Source organism: Salvia splendens, chromosome 8, assembly GCF_004379255.2.
Source record: "Salvia splendens isolate huo1 chromosome 8, SspV2, whole genome shotgun sequence".
In the NCBI taxonomy this organism is placed as follows: domain Eukaryota; kingdom Viridiplantae; phylum Streptophyta; class Magnoliopsida; order Lamiales; family Lamiaceae; genus Salvia; species Salvia splendens.
In genome coordinates this window covers 20,526,224-20,538,857 of record NC_056039.1, presented here as the reverse complement: position 1 = coordinate 20,538,857, position 12,634 = coordinate 20,526,224, and the positions used below count along the sequence as shown (strand labels likewise).

Genomic DNA, 12,634 nt, shown 5'->3' with positions numbered 1-12,634 from the left:
CTTTGTTTTAAACAATAATCATAATTTTTAACAAAATCAATCACCTCAAATGAAACTACATTACGGTAATTGGAAATATGCAAATTGATATCATTTTGTTTTGAAGTAATAAAAATCTATTCTACATACTCCCTACGTGTCATAGAAATAAGCCAATATTTACTTTTTCACCCGTCTCATACAAATAGTCCATATACATTTATGACAACTTTTTTTCTCATTCTCTTTTACTTTATCATTTGAGGGTCTACCATCCATTATACAATTTCAACTATTTTTTCTCCTTCTCTCTTACGTTACTAATTACACATTAAAACTCGTGTCAACCCCAAATGACCTATTTCTGTGGGATGAAGGAAGTGTTATATAATGGTATTAAAAGTAATAATTATGAGTTCATATTACCTAATTATGTACTCAGCTTAAAAATTAATTCTATGCATTATACAATGATATTAAAAATAATAATTATGAGTTCCATATATTATCAAATTATGTACTTCCTCCATCCTACTTTACAGAGTCCCATATTAGTTTGGTACGGATTTTAAGAAATGTAAAGGAAGGTTGGTGAAAATAGATAGTGGATTGTGAGTCATACTTTTATATATTAATTTTATAATAAAATATGACTGGAAAAAAGTTAGTAGAATATAAAGTCTATTACAATTTTCAAGCTGGGATGTCGGGATTGCTAAAGTGGTACGGAGGGGGTAGTAATTATTTAATTGCTATTAAAGTGTGTACAATCTGATTTCAGTGAAGTAAACAAGTTCATTTTCGCCGTGGGCCCCCCAATTTAATTTGAATTTCAAGTTCCGAAGTTGTTGTAATTTCAAATTGAGGAGTGCGTCGGTCGGACAACGAGGATGAGAGCATGAGAAGAAAGATGAAGGCTTTTGGCAAGGCAAGACCTAGTAGTGCTGCCAGGGATGGAACCAAAAAAATTGTTTAAGCCGATGCTGAAATTATAAAAGAATATAAATACTGGAACCAAAAAATTGTTTAAGCTGATGCTGAAATTATAAAATAATATATTTATACATTTATTTAAGATGATATTTCAATATTCTTGCCTTCTTTATTTATACAAATTTATAGAATATTAAGAATACAAATACATAGTGAATTTGAAATACAAAATTTAATACTTTTATATTAATAGTAATTCAAATACTCAAATTTAGTATAATATTGGTTTTGACTGGTCTTCTAACCGTTGAAATCATAATATCAAATTACAAACTTAAAAAAAATCAATTATCAACTGATTACGAAATGTTGTTTTTTTATGATATCTAAAACAATAGTGTTTTATATACGAAAAAGAAGAAAATTGTATTCTAATAAAAAATTTAAAAATCATAATTAATACTCCCTACGTCCCTCAAGAATATGCACTCTTTCCTTTTTAGTCCGTTCCACAAGAATATGCACTTTCTAATTTTAAAAGGTCTTTTCTCTCTAATGAGGTGGGACCCATTCTCCACTAACAATACTTTATTTATTTTTTCTCTCTAGCTCTCTCCTACTTCACCAATTTTACATTAAAACCCGTGTCAATCCCAAAGTGCATATTCTTTGGGGACGGATGAAGTATACAATTTCATATATATTTACTAGAAAACAAAATTTTTACTAACATTTTATATAGTACTATTAAATAGATACATATAAACAGTGAATTAGTCCCACAATAATATGTAATTTCTAATTTTAAAAAGTTTTTTTCTCTCTAATAAGGTGAGACTCATTCTCCACTAACAATACTTTATTTACTTTTTCTCTCTAGCTCTCTCCCACTTCACCAATTTTACATTAAAACCCGTGCCGATCCCAAAGTGCATATTCTTTGGGATATGCAAAATAAAAGTAATAATATGCTACATATCTAGTGTGAGTTCATTATGTGAACACCACTCTCATTTGACGTCATTTACCGTTGTTCGTTTCGATTTAAAAATAAATAAATTTGATTCTAATCCTTTAAAAAATGTTATTGAAAGTTTTATTTTTATAAAATTCATAAAAGTCAAAGCTTGATTTGTTATTTTATTAATTTATTTGAAATTATAGAGAAATCAAGCAAATCGAACTGTGATTTATATGAATTTTGTGAAATTAAAAATTTCAATAATATTTTTCAAAGTATTAAAATCAAACTAAATATATAAATAAAAACGAAACAATGGTAAACGAGCATCAAACGAGAGTTGTGCTCGTATAAGGACAGATATGTAGCATATTATTCCTCTGCAAAATAATACTCCCTCTGTCCCGTGTTACTTGCACTTTTATGTTTCGGCTCGTCCCAAACTACTTACACTATATTTATTTTAAATAAGAATCATGGTATTTAATTATACCAAATTAAGTGTTCCTTTATTAAGTGATCTCTCATTACACTTGAAATACTAATTTAGTTACACTAAAAAATCAATTCCAAATTTACGACCTGAAAAAAAGTGCGAGTAATACGAGACGGAGGAGAGTATTTTAAATATAAACTCAGTATTAAACTATAAATGCAAAAACATTAGCATGCATATTATTCCATGCGAATTCGTTTATATTTATGTAATGTATGCCCAAATCTGCAAATTAGATTATATTTTTAAATGTATTTCCTGAAATGGGGAATGATATGTTGCATACCTTATGTCAGCAATATTCTCGTGTGACGCATGTTCAACGTTGTTCGTTTCAATTTATATATTTTGTATGATTCTAATAGTACATCTTTAATATCAATTTGTACTGATTTATGTTTGTTTTTTTAATGGTAAAACACAATGTTTAGTTACAACAAAACAAATTACTTCATCATATTATCATATTTCTTAATGGTATACTTAATCTCTTCAGCATTCAATCACATTTATGGTTAACATAATATTCAGTTACACTACCAAATTACATCATTTTAGAAATAAATTTGTTCATCTTATATTTTAATAAGTTCACCCTAATACAGAACGATTTTATGTTCAACTTAAACTAGTTTCAAAAATCCAATACGCATAACTTCATCAAGTTAAATAATAGAACTAACAACAAATACATTTACGTTCTGGTAAAATTAATTAAGTTACAGCATACCAAATATCTAGACATATTTACACTTCACCACAAATGAAATTCAGTCACATCATACCAAATCACTTCATCTAATAAACAACATTTTTCATCTTATAATATAATAAGTTGACCTAAATATAGGATCATTTTATGTTAATACTCCTATGAATCTACTTTGAAAATTTTAAAACAAATATATTCATTGAATAATATAATTTATTCATATTCTTACAAAATCACTTCATATATTACAATCAATTCATATTACAAAATTAAGATGAAACAAATTTACCCAATCAAAAGATGCAAATTTTTTTTTGCAGATCACATATAATTCCAAAATTGATAACCAAAACAGTAAAAGTTTTAAGAAAAACGAAAATTTAACCAAACTATAAAATCAAAATGAAGTGGAAACTACACCAAACCTTTGGTTATATAGCCTCCAATTCATGGGGTTAATTCCAGATTTTCGCTCATACACTACCACAAATGAAGAAAATATCAGATAGATTGTAGAGGTATGGTAAAAAGTAAATTAAATCAATTGATTCACCTACCTTTTCTAATTTGTGGTGTCTGCATCTCCATATTGTAGTTGGATTAAACTGTCAGGTGGTGCAATGAACCCCTTATCCCTAGGTTTCTTTCGCTAAGAAGAAATTGCAAAATTAGATCAAGAGTGAAAGAGAAATGGAGCGAAAAAACAAAATGGTGAAAATGAGAATGAAATCCCACTTAATCTGTAACCTAACTTCGTTCATACCATAATTAACTGCATCGACTAAGTAATTCGAATTAGGAATGAACTACGGAAATTTGATGTCCCATTTCTAATAACCCATCCAAAATCTGAGCAATAATTATATTTTGGTCTATAATTCTACAGGCCACTATCCATTACTATTGTTACAATACAAAGTATTTCTTTCTCTCGTATCACTTTCACCCTCGCCATTCTCTCTCTTTAATATATCAAAACTAAAAATGATTCATTGTAGTATTAAGTTATACGAATTTAACAATTTTGTAGTAGTAATAAATAAATTTTCAATATTAATATATGACTTTATACGAATTTATACATGACTGTCTATGAATTTAATAGTAATAAATTTTCAATATTAATGATTATACCGTTTCTATATTTTGAATATTTTGCAGAGTCCTTTCCATTTCACGCCCCCCACTTTTCTCGCACTCTGTCTCTTCCTTCCCTTTCCTCCTTACTCGGTAAAAATTGGGCGTATAAATCGGCGGATGGAAGCAGGGATCTGTTGGTGCTGCCTCGAATGAGTAATTGAGGAGATGGAGAGTCAACCCGCACCTAGAAGCCTCTCACTAAACCTCCGCCGCCGTTACTCTGAACAGCCATCGCCGTCTCCAGGTAATCAATTTGTATTTTCTTTTTTTCTTTATATAAATTTGTTCATCATTTTTTGGGGTTTGTGTTTTGAAAGGATTGATAATGTTTTTGCTTAGATTACTATTTTAAGGTTGCGAGTAGGTTGAGGTCTGCTGAATCAATATTAGCATCACCAAATTTACTATTGTTAAATTGTGAATTTGGAGTTGATTTTAGGAATTAGAAAGGTTGAGTTTGACCTATGAACACAACAAGGTCCCCTCTTCTACTAGAAATTACTAAAATAACCCTCTCTTGTTTTTGAACTTCCTGGAAGCCTCACCGATTTAGACTTCAATTGAAGAATCCACATCCACCATGGTATGAGTGTTAGGTAATAAGCTAATTACTTGTCTAAAGCTGCATTATTTTGCATCATGGACATTACATTCCTATGTAGTGAATTACTACTTATATAACTGTTTGCAAAGAACCGAGCTTAAGCATATTGTTCTTGATTTGCTCAAAGTACGCACTAATTCTCCAATGATGCACTGTATGATTTCACATGCTGGCCTCGCTTTAGATGTGGGAATGATGTCAATCCTACATTGTATGCAAAATTAATGTGCATAATGTATTTATAATTTTGTTAAGATTTTATGTTTTTCCTTGATATTAGAATGAGTTGTTTTGATGATAAAACCTCATTTTTATATATTTCTACATATGTGTGCATGCGTTAGATAATAAAGCACAAGCATGAATAAAAGCTGCCGAAAAGGCTACAAATTCTATCGGATTCTTTATCTAGAATTTGTTGTCCAACATATTAGGTTGTATTTGAGTGGATACTTTTGAATATGCACTTTAAGTATTTGTTACTTATGTTGTGCTTCATTTCATTATTTTTATTTCTCAGCTGATTTATATAATTGATTTTGTTTGTTGTGTAGGAGTTGAGGAGGTTATTAGTGTAGACTTCGTTTTTCTCAAGTGATCTTCTAGAGCAGTCATTTCAGCTGGTAACTAATGATAATATCCTTTGCATCAATGGCTTGATTTCCATAATAACCATTAAAATAAAAGAAGTGAGGTAATAAAGACTTGTTTGCATCAACGAAACTAATTGGTTTTAATTAGAAATAACATGTGATACACATTTCCTCGATTGATAACCTCTCTGGAAATGTTGTGATAAATCCAAAATTTTAAATATTAATCCAGCAGTTGTGTTAGTCTACGACAGTTTGATCAACTATCGCGGGACCAAATTTTCTATAAATTGCAAACTTGAGTTTGGTCGCACTGCTTGCTCATCTAAATTCTGCTGCTGTGTTGCGCTATAAGCAGAACTCGGTCCTTTTTTGAGATCGCTACTTTAGTGTTGATCATGTTTCAGAGATGTCCACTGTTCTTCAGCAGTGATATGTTATAGCTCGTAGGATTTTTCCGCTAGTACACTTTGAGCTCACACATATTTAGGGACTAACCCCGGAGTTGTCTAGGTTCTCACTTCCAGTATAGGGGTGTGATCCTGCCCCCCCCCCCCCCCCCTAATTGCTTTCTACGCAAACCAGTGAGTATTATATCTCCCTTTACATTTTCTTGTCCTGAGGTTAATGTTTAGAATAGGTTTGAGGTGTGGGTGTTTGCGCGCATTCTTCTTTTTGTGCTTGTAATTTATCCTGATTGTGCGTGCATGCAAGGTTTTCTCTCTATTGATGGTCACCTGACACTTTTTATGGGTTATTAGTATAGACTTAGTTTCTCTCAAGGGTTGCTTACTAACTTCTGGATAACTAAGATTCCCTAATTTAAAACACCTAATTTTTTAATATTTTAATGATATGTGAAAAAGAATTTGTGCTGCTGCTGTACAAGACCAAGTGAATTTCTTAAAATATTTTAATGATATGTGTAACTGAATTTGTGCTGCTACTTATTACAGCATTAATACTAGCAGATAGCTGATAAAATTTTTGGTAAATTCTTGTGTTAATTTAGTCCATTGTGTATGGGTTTGGAGTTAATATTGTTTGTACTTTGTCCTTGGTGCATTTTAACCTTGTTTACATGCAGTCCAAACCATTTATGGGAAAATTGATCAACTACTTTCTGTTAGAAGAAAGCACAGAGACTGATAAGCATATAAGATAGGAAGCCCTAACTTAACCCAAAACCATGGTCAAAGGTAAAGGGTTGACTCCCTATTATATGCTATTCCACACTTTCGTGTGAAACCGATGTGGGATCGTATCAATCCATCCCTCTTTTAAACCGGACGTCCACGGACGGCACACGCCACGGGCCCACCATCCGCTTTACGGCCCTTTTTCCTTTCGGGCCCACGTTTTTTTCGGTGGCACCCCTTGGTCACACCTACGGGTAGCCCCTTTCCGTAGGACATCCGGATCCACGTTCACCGCACCAAATTGATAAGCATATAAGATAGGAAGCCCTAACTTAACCCAAAACCATGGTCAAAGGTAAAGGGTTGACTCCCTATTATATGCTATTCCACACTTTCGTGTGAAACCGATGTGGGATCGTATCAGAGACAGTGTTGTGCCACTTTTTATTATGCTAGCCTTTATGCGCAAGGTCAAACGGGAGCTTTTTTCTCCTTAGCCGGGGCACCTGTGACATTCACAACAACGAGTTTATGAGTCGATTCTTTGACAAATTCTAGGACATCGAAGTTGATTCATATGGTCAGATATATATTATCTAGTTCATTTTCTTTGCCGCATTTTACTCTTTTTTCACGGCAGAAACGATCCACCCAGCCCTCAAATGCATTTCCAGTTTGCCCCTCGGCTTCATCAGAAGGTGGATTTTCCATGCAATTTGCATCTTTACTTATGACCAAATGAGTGCTAGCAGTTACTCATCTGGCCTTGTTAGCACTGGAATTGGTGCTATGCCCCATATGCTGGAAATTGGCTCTGACAAGATAGAACCTATTGGATCCCAGAATCCTACAAGGTTTGTGTAGTTTATGGCATCTTTTGATTTTTGTATTATTTATTAAATATTAAATATTAATTGTTGTTTTTCTTTGAGTAAACCCTCCGACCAAGAAAAACTAAAACGAATCAATTTAGTAAAATTACGGTGATCATTTTTTAGTTCACTCATCTCATATTTCAATTGGTGATGGTCCACAAACTCCTGAAAACAACATCATTCCTTCATTCCCTCCTGCTTTGGCTAGCTACTGATGGAACCTTCTAGTTATGCAAAGTGAGCACATTCTGTTATATATATGCCATTGTTTGCTTGTGAACTTTTTTTACCTGCGGAATTTATAAATGCAGGAACCTGGAAATGCTACACATCCTACTAATGCAATTCTGTCTTTCAAGCATCCTGGGACAAACCTTGATATTAGAATGAGTTATTTTGATGATACAATCTCATTTCTATATGTTTAAACATATGTGTGCCTACTTTAGATTATGAAGCACAAGTCCGAATAGCAGCTGCCGAAAAGGTTACAAATTGATTCTTTATCTAGAACTTGCTGTCCAACATATTAGTTTGTATTTAAGTTGATACTTTTGAATATGCATTTTAAGTATTTGTTACATATGTTGTGCTTAATTTCTTTATTTTTTATTTACCAGCTGATTTATACCAGTGTTGTTAGGGTCGCGTGTCGCACCGGGGCGATTGAGTGAAATTTTGGGTCGCGGGGCGATGAGTCGACCGGGTCGTGCGCCCCACCAATCAAACGTGGTAATAGTGCAAAAATTGCATAACACGCTGTACTTTTATTTTTATTGACCTACCATTTCACCCTATTAATATAACTAAGTTGTAGATAGGTTTGTGCTCTTATTATAATATAGGTAATGTATTTATATAACAGCAGCTTATAAAGAAAGAGAGATGCATAATTGCCTATGAAATATTAATTAAACATTTGTTAGAAATGGAGAGCTGAGTAAGATAGAGATGGAGAATGTGTTAAATATTACTCTGTCTATGAGTAATGAGAGAGAAAGAGAGACTGCCTATTAATTACTATAGGAAAACGTGCTAGCAGCCCTGCCTCACTAAATCATTTATGTAATCTAGGAGAGTAAAAGTTGTATTCCATTTAGTATAGGAGTATTTAAATATTATAGGGACTGTTCATCTTTTATTTTCTTTCTTCTCCACTTGACCGCGACCCACAATATCGACTCCGGCTTGACCCAATCGCCCCCGTCGCCCCAGCCGCGGCCCCGTATCTCGATCAACCCACCCAAGTTGGGGCGGTGCTGGCTGCGACCCGAGCGACCCGAGCGACCCAAACGACATTGTGACAACACTGGTTCTATATCAAGCCAACTCAGAAGGTCACTTCAGGGGCTTGGCTATGCAAGTCGTCTTCTAGAGCTGTCATTTCAGCAAGTGACTAATGATAATCTCCATCAATGTGTCTTGATTTCTATAATAACTATTAAAATATAACAAGAGAGACGAATAAAGACTTGTTAGCATCAACCAAACTACTTGGTTTTAATTAGAAATACCATATGGCTTTGCAGGAATCACAAACGGAGTTGACACTGATGAATGGAATCCATCCACTGATACACATCTTCCTCGATTGATATCCGCTCTGGAAATGTTGTGGTACACACAAAATTTTAAGTTCTAGAGATGTCCCCTGATCTTCAATAGTGAGGTGTTATAGCTGTAACCACTACTCGCAGGATTTTTATGCTAGTACATTTTGAGCACAAACTTTTGCAGGAACTAACCCAGAGTTGTCCTAGTTCTCACTTCCGGTATAGGGGTGTGATCCGGCATCACCCCTTACTTGCTTTCTACTCAAACAAGTATGTATTCTATCCTCTTTACATTTTCTTATCCTTCACATTGAGGGTAATGTTTAGAATAGTTTTGAGGTGTGGGTGTTTGCGTGCATTCTTCTTTTTGGGGTTGTAATTTATCGTATTTGTGTGTATTTGTGTGTATATGTAAGGTTTTCTCTTTATTAATTTTCACCAGAAACACATTTTAATGGTTTATTAGTGTAGACTTAGTTTCTCTCAAGGGTTGGAGAACTAAGATTCATAATTTAAAACACCTTACTTATTAATATTTTAATATGTGAAAATGAATTTGTGATGCTGAACAAGACATGCTGCTGAACAAGACCAAGTACATATATTTTCTATGGTCATTTGAAATTTTCTCTATGGAGTGTGGTGAACGTGGAGTTTGTTGATGTTTTTTTACGTTGAATGGGATTTACTTTTTAAAGCAATAATACTAGCAAATAACTGATATAAAAACTTTGGTAAAGGCTTGTGTTAATTTAGTCTATTGAGTATGGGTTTGGAATTCATACTAGCAAACTGATGCGAACAAGGTATGAATGTCATTTAATGAGCTAATTACTTATCTAAAGTTGCATTGCTTTGCATCATGGACATTAGATTCCTATGTAGGTAAATTACTGCTTCTATAATTGTTTGCAAAGAACCAAGCTTTAGCAGATTGTTCTTGAGTTGCTCAAAATATGCACTGATTCTTAGGATAATATTTCTGATGATGACTATATAATTTCATAAGCTGGGCTCGGTCTAGAAGTGGAATAATGTCAATCCTACATGGTATGTAAAATTAATGTGCAAAATATATTTATTGAGTTGTTTAGATTGATATGTTTGTTCCTTGATATTGGAATGAGTTGTTTTGATGATACAATCTCATTTATATATATTTCTACATGTGTGTGCATGCGTTAGATAATGAAGCACAAGCATGAATAGCTCTGCTGAAAAGGTCACTAATTCTGTTGGATTCCTTGTCTGGAACTTGCTGTCCAACATATTAGGTTGTATTTAAGTTGATACTTTCGAATATGCACTTTATGTATTTGTTACATATGTTGTGCTTCATTTCTTTATTTTTATTCACCAGTTGATTTATATGGTTGACTTGGTTTGTGTCTGTGTTTGTTTTGTAGGAGTTAAGGAGGAGCTAACTTCTAAAGGAGGCAAGTTAAGAGATGAAATGCCTAACTCCCATCACCTAACTTCCCACGCAAACAAGGGAGTATTTTATTTCCCCTCACATTTTTTTTCCTTCACATAAAAGGGCAATGTTAAGTTAAGATTTGGGGTGAGGGTGTTTATGTGCATGCTTGATTATGTGGTTGTAAATAATTTGATTACCCTATCTCCGATGTGTTGATTCTGAAGGACCCTTTTTTCAATAGTGTATATAACAATGCGAATACTAAAGAAGTTGTGTTTTTAAATGGCAGGACTATGCCATGCCATGGAGCCTGATGAGAAACTTATGCGAAATGCAGCAGATTTGATGGTAGCAAGGTTGGCAGGAAGTCTTGCTAATGTAACTTATTAGGTATAGATAACCTTTGCTTTATTACTCTCTTGTCTAATAAATGTTAATGATCTTGTGAATTGGCTGAACACCACTTTATATACCTTGTATGCTGATTGAAAAAGGCATGTACATCACATTTAGGAACCTTTACGTGGTCCAGTATCAAGCCAACTCAGAAGGTCACTTCAGGGCTTGGCCATAGCAAATGATCTTCTAGAGCAGTCATTTTAGTTGGTGACTAATGGTAATATCCTTTCATACATTGTGTCTTTATTTCCATAATTTTATTAAAATAAAAGAGATGCGAATAAAAGACTTGTTAGCATCAACCAAACTAATTGGTTTTAATTAGAAGGCTTTGCAGGAATCATAGGCGGCGATGACACCGATGAATGGAATCCATCCATTGACACACATCTTCCACGATTGATAGCCGCTCTGGAAATGTTGTGATACACATAAAATTTTAAATATTATTCCATCATTTGTATTTGTCTATGACAGTTAGATCAGCTATCGAGGGACCAAATTTGCTTTTGATTGCAAACTTGAGTTTGCTCGTACTGCTCATTTAACTTCTGGTGCTGTTCATTGCAGGTTGAGTGCAAGGCTGCGCTGCAAGCAGAACTCGGTCCTTTGTTGAGAGCACTATTTCAGTATCGAATGAGATTTACTTATTAAAGCAATAATACCAGCAAATAGCTGAGAAATTTTTTGGTAAAGTCTTGTTTTAATTTAGTCCATTGTGTATGGGTTTGGAATTAATATTGTTTGTATTTTTTCCTTTTTACATTTTTGAGATAGATATAATACATCACGAAGCTAAACACGATAGCGTGAACCCAAGAGAAACGATTTTTTTCGCAAGAAAGCCTACGCCCAATGCATAAGAGCACGAGAGCGGCAACGTTGAAAGGATAGACGAGGAACAATGCTATAAGGGAATAGCACAAGATGCATCCTCACTGTGGTCAAGTCACTCATGTAGATCCAGGGGTCGATGTTTAGGAGAGGGCCCCGGAGATGGTGAGACAGGCAGTCGAGGCACCCGAGCCACCACCAGCTCACCACTGGGTGGAGGACCTCCGTGCCAGGTTCCGTCAGCAGTCGGAGGAGAGGATGGCTTGGCTGCAGGCCATCCGCGCTGAGATGGAGCTAGAGGCGGTTCTCTTCCCGATAGTCGCAGCCCCACCCCCAGCGCCCGAGGACATGCCAGGGGCAGCACCTGAGGATCCTATCCTGGTGATGGATAGTGATACTGACTTCGAGGGGAGTTCGGGAGTGAGCTCTCTAGGATCGGACGAGGAGCAGTAGGTGGCTTGTACCATCAGAAATGTCTCAGTATGATGGCGTTCGGATGTAGTGCTTTCTTTTGAGATGTAGTAGATTTCATTTGGATTAGCACGTAAGACCCGAGCTGTTAGACGGGCAGTGGCTAAGTACTTTTGGTGATGTTCCGTAGTACCGGGACTTCATGATGCGTACTTGGATGTGCGTTCTTTTTGTAAAAGACCTTTCGAGGCGAACTCTTATGATGTACTGGATTTGCGATTATATATGAAATCTCGTTATCTTTAAAAGCGGTGTCATTTATATCTTGAAGATCCACATTTTCTTTTTAGCTATCGTGTGTGTTGTATACTTATTAAAAAGTTACATAAACCATCAGGATGCCACCACGAAGGGCTGGCAGGCCACGAGGCCGAGGACGTGGAAGGGGCAGAGGACAAGCCCGAAACGACCTTCCAATCTTTCAAGGGGAAGTGCAAGAGGATTGGAATGAGGTAACACCACCTCCATCGCCAGTTCCACCACCGTCACCACCCCCGCCACCCCCCAACCACAGGACCGTCGGGTCGA

The 12,634-nt window shown here is 35.0% G+C and overlaps 2 long non-coding RNA genes across 32 annotated transcripts; one reads left to right on the top strand and one right to left on the bottom strand.

The window, feature by feature from the left end:
* Positions 1–3,538: 3,538 nt before the first annotated feature.
* LOC121744807 lies at positions 3,539–4,318 on the bottom strand. Its single transcript, XR_006038717.1, has 3 exons — positions 4,216–4,318; positions 3,639–3,730; positions 3,539–3,561 (listed from the first exon to the last, which is right to left on the bottom strand). It is a non-coding gene; the product is annotated as an uncharacterized LOC121744807 (long non-coding RNA).
* On the top strand, positions 4,252–12,354 carry LOC121744805. Of its 31 annotated transcripts, none has more exons than XR_006038713.1 (8): positions 4,255–4,465; positions 5,380–7,669; positions 7,744–9,255; positions 10,392–10,792; positions 10,916–11,018; positions 11,130–11,220; positions 11,372–11,491; positions 11,579–12,354. It is a non-coding gene; the product is annotated as an uncharacterized LOC121744805 (long non-coding RNA). The 31 variants fall into 31 exon arrangements; XR_006038716.1 differs by having other exon boundaries at positions 11,575–12,354; XR_006038715.1 differs by adding an exon at positions 10,171–10,259 and having other exon boundaries at positions 4,254–4,465; positions 7,744–9,049; positions 9,170–9,255; positions 10,916–12,354.
* The last annotated feature ends 280 nt before the right edge of the window (positions 12,355–12,634 follow it).